This window comes from Lupinus angustifolius, unplaced genomic scaffold, assembly GCF_001865875.1.
Source record: "Lupinus angustifolius cultivar Tanjil unplaced genomic scaffold, LupAngTanjil_v1.0 Scaffold_60_103, whole genome shotgun sequence".
In the NCBI taxonomy this organism is placed as follows: Eukaryota; Viridiplantae; Streptophyta; class Magnoliopsida; order Fabales; family Fabaceae; genus Lupinus; species Lupinus angustifolius.
In genome coordinates, this window is record NW_017722985.1 from 318 (window position 1) to 7312 (window position 6995).

At 33.8% G+C, this 6995-nt stretch overlaps 1 long non-coding RNA gene across 2 annotated transcripts; it reads right to left on the reverse strand.

Moving 5' to 3' along the window:
* Positions 1-4516: 4516 nt before the first annotated feature.
* On the reverse strand, positions 4517-6995 carry LOC109339176. 2 transcript variants are annotated; one of them, XR_002106634.1, is made up of 4 exons: positions 6913-6995; positions 5581-6174; positions 4889-5495; positions 4517-4738 (listed from the first exon to the last, which is right to left on the reverse strand). It is a non-coding gene; the product is annotated as an uncharacterized LOC109339176 (long non-coding RNA). The 2 variants fall into 2 exon arrangements; XR_002106633.1 differs by having other exon boundaries at positions 4517-5495.

Sequence of the window (6995 nt, forward strand, 5' to 3'; positions counted from 1 at the left end):
CTATGAAAGTGGAAAATGTATTGAAATATCAAAGTATCGAGGAATGATCGGATCTCTTTTATATTTGACTGCCATTTAACCTGATATTATGTTTAGTGTATGTCTGTGTGCATGCTATCAATCTAAACCAAAAGAGTCACACTTAGTTGCTGTCAAGAGAATTATGAAATATCTTAAAGGTACAACTGAAGTTGGACTGTGGTATCCAAAAGGAAGTATATGTGAATTGGCTGGTTATTCGGATTCAGATTTTGACGGATGTAAATCTGAACGTAAAAGTACAAGTGGTACTTGTCACATTTTAGGAAATGCTTTAGTCTCTTGGTCTTGCAAGAAACAAGCACGTGTTGCGCTAAGCACTGCTGAGGCTGAATATATAGCAGCAGGGAGTTATTGTGCCCAAGTGTTGTGGCTTAAACAACAATTACGAGATTAGGGCTTAGACTTAGGCTACACTCCGCTGAAATGTGATAATACTAGTGGTATAAACCTTACAAAGAATCATATTATGCATTCTAGAACCAAACACATAGGTATAAGGCATGACTTCCTAAGAGACCATGTTCAAAAGAAATATGTATCCGTAGAATTTGTTGATACTCATAACCAACTTGCAGATATTTTCACTAAGCCCTCGGCAAAAGAACCTTATTACAAAATTAGACTTCAATTAGGCATTCTTGATGAAACTTACATGTCTTAACATGCTTATATGATTATATCTTTGCTTCATTATGTTTATCTCATGCCTACTTGATCTTAAATAAATTTATTTGTGTTCAAAAACTTCAATTTTTGGGTTAAAAATCATTTTCGGTGCATCAGTCTGCTTAAAATAAAAAAAATTTGGGTCAGTAACCGATTACTCAAAATGAGTAACCGATTACTCTGAGTTGGTGTCTGAAAATTCTTAAAATTTCAATTTGACTAACCGATTACTCAAAGTAGCATAATCGATTACTCTGTGCATATAAGTAGGTTTTTTCTGCATTTTTTAAGACTCCATCTTCTTCCTCATACTCTCTCACTCGTGCATACCCCTCTCTCACTCTAAAATCTTCATTTCTAAACCGTTTTGGGTGATTTTTGTGTCCATCCCTATCACATTTTCGATTCTAAACACTTCTAACTATTCATTTTCGTGATTAGTGGCTTGAATCAAAAACCCTCAAATCTCCAAAACCCAAAAAAAACCTACAATTTCAAAATCCCAAATCCATGGCTTCTTCTTCTAGATCAAAGAAACAACGCACCAATCCATCTCAACGGAGTCAAGGAACAACATCTTTGGAGTCTAACCCTCTGTATTTGACAAGGCTTCTTGCTAATGATGAGCAATGCAAGATATTCGAGGAACACTTCCATAGTTGCACCATTTTTACTCCAAAATACGGTAATATAGGGAATTTTGAATTTGAAGATTTTCTATTTCCTTATCTTTTGCATCAACTAATGACATATATCCCGAACTTGTTCGAGTATTCTACTGCAACATGAACTTTCGGAAAAATCGTTTCACTTCCTATGTGAAAGGAAAAGAGATTATCTTAGATGATAAAACTTTTAGTTCATTGTGCTGTAAAATACCCACTCAAGGTAGCACTGTTGGTTTCGGTCTTCAATGTGAATAGGAGAACTATGATCGTAAGGAATTCTACTATTCTATGTGTAGAATTTCTGAAGAGGAAATTGAAGTGCGTAAGTAGCAAGGCTTTGGTGAAACTATTAAAAATCGAGATATCCTCTCTGCTGGACATCTCAAACTCGAAGATCGTTTGGTTCATTATCTGCTGAGCTATGTCATCTTACCAAAATATTCAAACCATTCTCAAATAAGTGACATAGAGTTCCAATGGATGTATGATATGAAATTTAACATGAAGATCAATTGGACTCAGATGATGATGCGAGAAATGTGGAAAGTTCGAGGAACACAAAGTCCTTTGCCTTATGCTATCTTCATAACCAACATTCTTGAACATTTCGGTGTGTCTACTAATGGTGAAACCAAGGTACCTCTGAATCTTTGCGAAAACAAGTTTGATGTGGAAGTTGTCCACAAAATGGGTTTCCCCATTGATCCTCGTGATCGTCGCTCTTATAGGCATCGATCTGATAACTACATGCACCTTCTGATCAAACTGAACCTAACCCACCTGCACCACGACCTTCTGAGTTTCATGCTCAATTTTCCTCATCTACTGATATGCCTACCAATCAGATGATAATGGACGAGTTGGTTTCTCTTCGAGGCTACATCTCAAACCGGATGGATGCCTTTGATACTCAAAATCAACAGATCTAGTTTGAACTTCATCATCTCTCTTCTAAGCTCAGCAGTATGGACGTTGATGAAGATAGTTCTGAGCCTGAGTCTTAGAGTGTGTCTAGGTTTTTATGTTTGTATCAGTACATATTTCTGAACATCTATTTTTATGTCTGTAATATTTGTATGCTTTGAACATATACTACTATGCTATGCTATGTTTTTATGTTTGAACAATATTTGATTTTATGCTATGATATTATGCTATTATAATATGCACTACATTAATTTTTATATCTATTGTGGTATACATCATGTATGCTATATATGTTATATATCTTGTGTTGGACTCTTGGTTTTTCTACTTTTTGATGAAGTCAAAAGGGGGAGAAAAGTTTGGAGAGCATATTTTCTGTCAAACTTTATTCCAGGCACCTAACTCCAAATTAAAGGGGGATCATACAAGATAGGGGGAGCATACTCAAGACAAGTCAAGATATATCACAAAGTATGCTACTCTCAGAAAATTTAGAAAACTACACTGTCAAAAACATATTGGTTTATCATCATCAAAAAGGGGGAGATTGTGAAGAAGATCTTTGCTCCTGACCTTGCCACGGTTTTGAGTAAGTGGATCTCTCCATATGGGAAAATAGTAAAGTAAATTAATGTTTTTGGGTAATTTTATTATATTTGGTCTTTTTGAGCCCATGGAAACCTGCAGAGGAACCCTCCTTCAACTTGCTTTAGTCTTGACGATGGTGTTGTTGTTTTTTCTTCTTGGACTGATCCGAAGCAATCACTGGGTCGGAAGCAATTGTGAAGAAGATCTTTGCTCCTGACCTTGGCACGGTTTTGATGAGGACACCAACATCACCAAAAAGAATAAAAGGAATAATACTTATGAAGACAAAGAAGATTAAAGCTTCAAGATAATTAGATTAAGTCTCTATAGGTACTTCTATCCTAAAACTCTNATTATTGTCTTTGAGTAACAGATTACCTAGCTTGTTGTAATCGATTACTCTAATTCGATTTTAAATGAACAGTGGACATAGAGTTTGGGTAATCGATTACCCACTATCAGTAATTGATTACTGAGAGTTGTTGCATCAGATTTCAGATTTCAAAATGAAATGTTCTCACTCCAAACGAAACCTCTTCACTTCAAACAACTCCTACACTTTCAGAAAGGCGTCATGGGTGTTTGGAAAGTCTATATAAATGCTCTAACTCTCACAACACAAATACACAACAACACACAACTCTTATACAATTTCCAAAAGCTCTTAAGCTTATGCTGAAGTTATTTCTCTACACTTTTTGCAACTAGTCCTTAACTTTCAAAGTTGTTTTTCTGAAGTTGCTTAGAAGTGTTTCAAAGTTTTCCAAAGAGCATTATTACTTGGTATACATAAATAGTTGATTGGATTGCAAGTTATACTGCTTTCATACTTGTAAAGGCAATTTGCCATTGTTGTACATTCTTCAATATTGTTGTTGAATACTTTCTTTCACGATGTGTGCAAAGAAAGGGGATTAGAATCACTTGGAAATGTGTTTTCCAAGAGGGAATAAGGATTAGGGAGGGTGTAAGGTACATAAAAATCTCGGGGTGAGAAATTATAATTACAACTCATAATTCTTAGTGAAGAAATCTCTTGTGCTGCAAGAGTACTGGACGTAGCCTTCAGTGGACTAGAAGATGAACCAGTATGAAAATCACTATGTATTCTCCTCTCCCTTATCTCTTTCATTTTATCTTGATTATTTTTCTGTACACTACAACATTTTTGACCTATAGCAACGGCTGTAAACCGTGGCCAAAAGTCAAAAAACTGTTCTCTTTATCAAAGGCAACGGTTTTCCAACTGTGGTAGTCTGAGGCGTTGCCTTTGATTTAGGCCACGGTTTTTTTACTTTTGGCAACACTTTGCGAAAACCGTTGTCTAATATTTTAAATAGACAATGATTGTTTTCATCGTTAACTCAAACGGTTAAAAACCGTTGCCTATAGGAAAAATTGAAAACCGTTGTCGTTGGTCTTATACAACAGCTTCAAAACCGTTGTCTTTGTTACCAACGATTATAAACAATTGCCTATAATAGTATGATTTTAAAACCGTTGTCTTTGCTTATTTATTACAATATTTATTTATTCAACTAGTTAAAAACAATTTTGTCATTAAATCACATATAATTCTTTTATCGTATATTTTTTGTCGAACATCACATTTAATAGATAGCGAATATGACAAAAGTACTTAAGATATATAAATGACAGAGTCATACAATTATGTATCTATTTGTCAAAAAGATACTACAAAAGACGCACAATTATATTTCCAATATTGTTCAACAAAATATAATTACAATATGAAATAGGAAATCTTGATGTTTAAATTATAAAGACCAATATACATATTCGTCCCCATCTACCGTATGCAACAAGTTGTCTTCCAAATGATTTTCCTGCATTAAAAACAATTAGTCCATCATAAAGTAGTATCTACAAAACTACCAATACACAAGTATAATGATACTAATCAATGCTAATGCATCCACTTCTATTCAATGCTAATCAGTGCTAATGTTTCAACTATTTGGAAAATAAGGAATTACCTTATCATTTTTGGAACATATGTCGATGTAGAAGTACCCGACGTTGATAACATTGTTGTTAATGCCTCCGCATCTAGTCCTGGGTTGTTTTGATTTATAACATTCTTTAGCAAAATTTTAAATTTTTGTTCAGTTGATGACATTTCCTTCTTATGTTTTGTTTCTATCTCTTCAACTTTATCATTTAACAGTTTTATTTCATCAGCATGTTTTTTTTTCAATAGCTTCTATTTCTTCCCTTCTTTTCAAAAGAGTAGGTGTAGTAACTCTTCCATGACACTGAACTCTGCCAGGCTTTTCTTTGTCAAACATAGTCTGAAAAGCTTCATCAGGTTGTTGACTAGAATTTTCAATTAAATCCTTAATTTGTGCGTAACATTTTTAGAAGAAATCAAGTAAGCATAAGAACAAAAACAATATAGTGAAATAGATTAAACATGAAACAAGTAAAAAGTGGAAATAAAAATGATTAGCGACCCATAAAAATAAAGAAACTTACTATTGCGTTGGTTGTTTCTTGGTCCAATGGCTCTCCTTTCTTGTTTTGTCTAGTTTCACAGAACATTTCAGCTTGGTTGGGCATCTCTTTATTCTCCTTACTTGCACGCTGCATTTCGCATAAATAATATATTGTAGTCAAACAATAACACCAAATAATTCAAATAATTTCTTTTATAATCAAAATACGATACCACTCTTTCCCTCATCTTCTTGATCTTGTTGACGTTGTTCTTTATTCTTATTTAGAAAATTACCAAGTGACATCGGTGGACACTTTGTAATGGTCTTTTTCTTCTTAGTGATTTGTTCATCCATAGATCCTTCAGCTTGATTTCCTATTATAGTTGTCAACTGTCTCTTTGAAAGGGATTCATCCTTTGATCTTGCGTTCTATTTTGCATTTCATTAGCTCCTGTTGTATGGCTTGAATTTTCAGCAGTCACAAGTTTCTTCTTGTAATCGTGCTTTTTGTTTTGCATTTGACCATACCTTGTGCTTTGGGTTGACTTTTTAGTAGCTAAGAAATGCTTCAGTTGCTCTTGTTTTTCATTGGGTTTTACAATGCTTGTAGATGTAGATATACTTTGATGATTATCAATTGGCCTTGTTGCTGAAATTTTCGTTCGCTCGTGCTTTGGAGTGCACCTCTTAGCTTGAGTGTTGGAAGTTAAAATGTCTTGCTTCTTCAAAGGGTTATCATTTCTCACTTGAGCTTCAAATATCTTTGTCAATTCATCACTAGATCTAGCTTGATATTTAAGCTCAAAACCTTTTTTGTTCATTTTCTACACAAGTTTCGGAACCAATCAACATTTTGAAAGGGTATAAACAAATCTGAAATTACGAAACCATGGTTCACAATAGATAAAGAAAGATGAAAAAAAACTTTTGTGAGATGCTTACAATATTAGCCTTTTCAAAACTCAAACTCTAATAACATTTTCTTGTGGCCAAAGGAATCAGTATGTGTGAGAAGCTTTTATAGTATAAAAGAACACAAGATTTTCCATATAGCTCATGTACTGAAAACGAGTGTCTTTCTTAATAAAATAAGATGCCACTTAGTACTTAGACAAACAATATGATCTACGTGATAATAGGAATGGAAAGCATATTTGATTTGGATGATGATGTCAAACAAAATCAGAGAAAGGGTGAAACTTTGTTTATATAATTTAATAGGCTATTAAACTTTGTTTATATAATTGAATAGTATATGCAAAACCCATATATGTTTGTAAAATGTGAATTGAATATCTGTGTGACACCAAGGAGTAATCAAAATGTTGTGGACTTGTGTACTCTGTCACATTAATGAATCAAACAAATGTTGCACCCCTGTCATGAGCATCACACATTCAATAATCCTCTTTCTTTACTTGTCTGTACTAATATATTCATAAAGATCAAACAAAACAAGAAGTGGTGTAGAATACGTGCAACATATATAAGAAATGGTAATTGACATTATAATGCAAAATAATATGACTATTTTATATGGAATTAGAGACAGGTACATATACCTTAGATCTTTCGTTTTGAGAGTATGGTTAGTATCACTTTGTGAGCCTCACTTTTCCTTGTCTATTGATGAGAAGCACAAAGT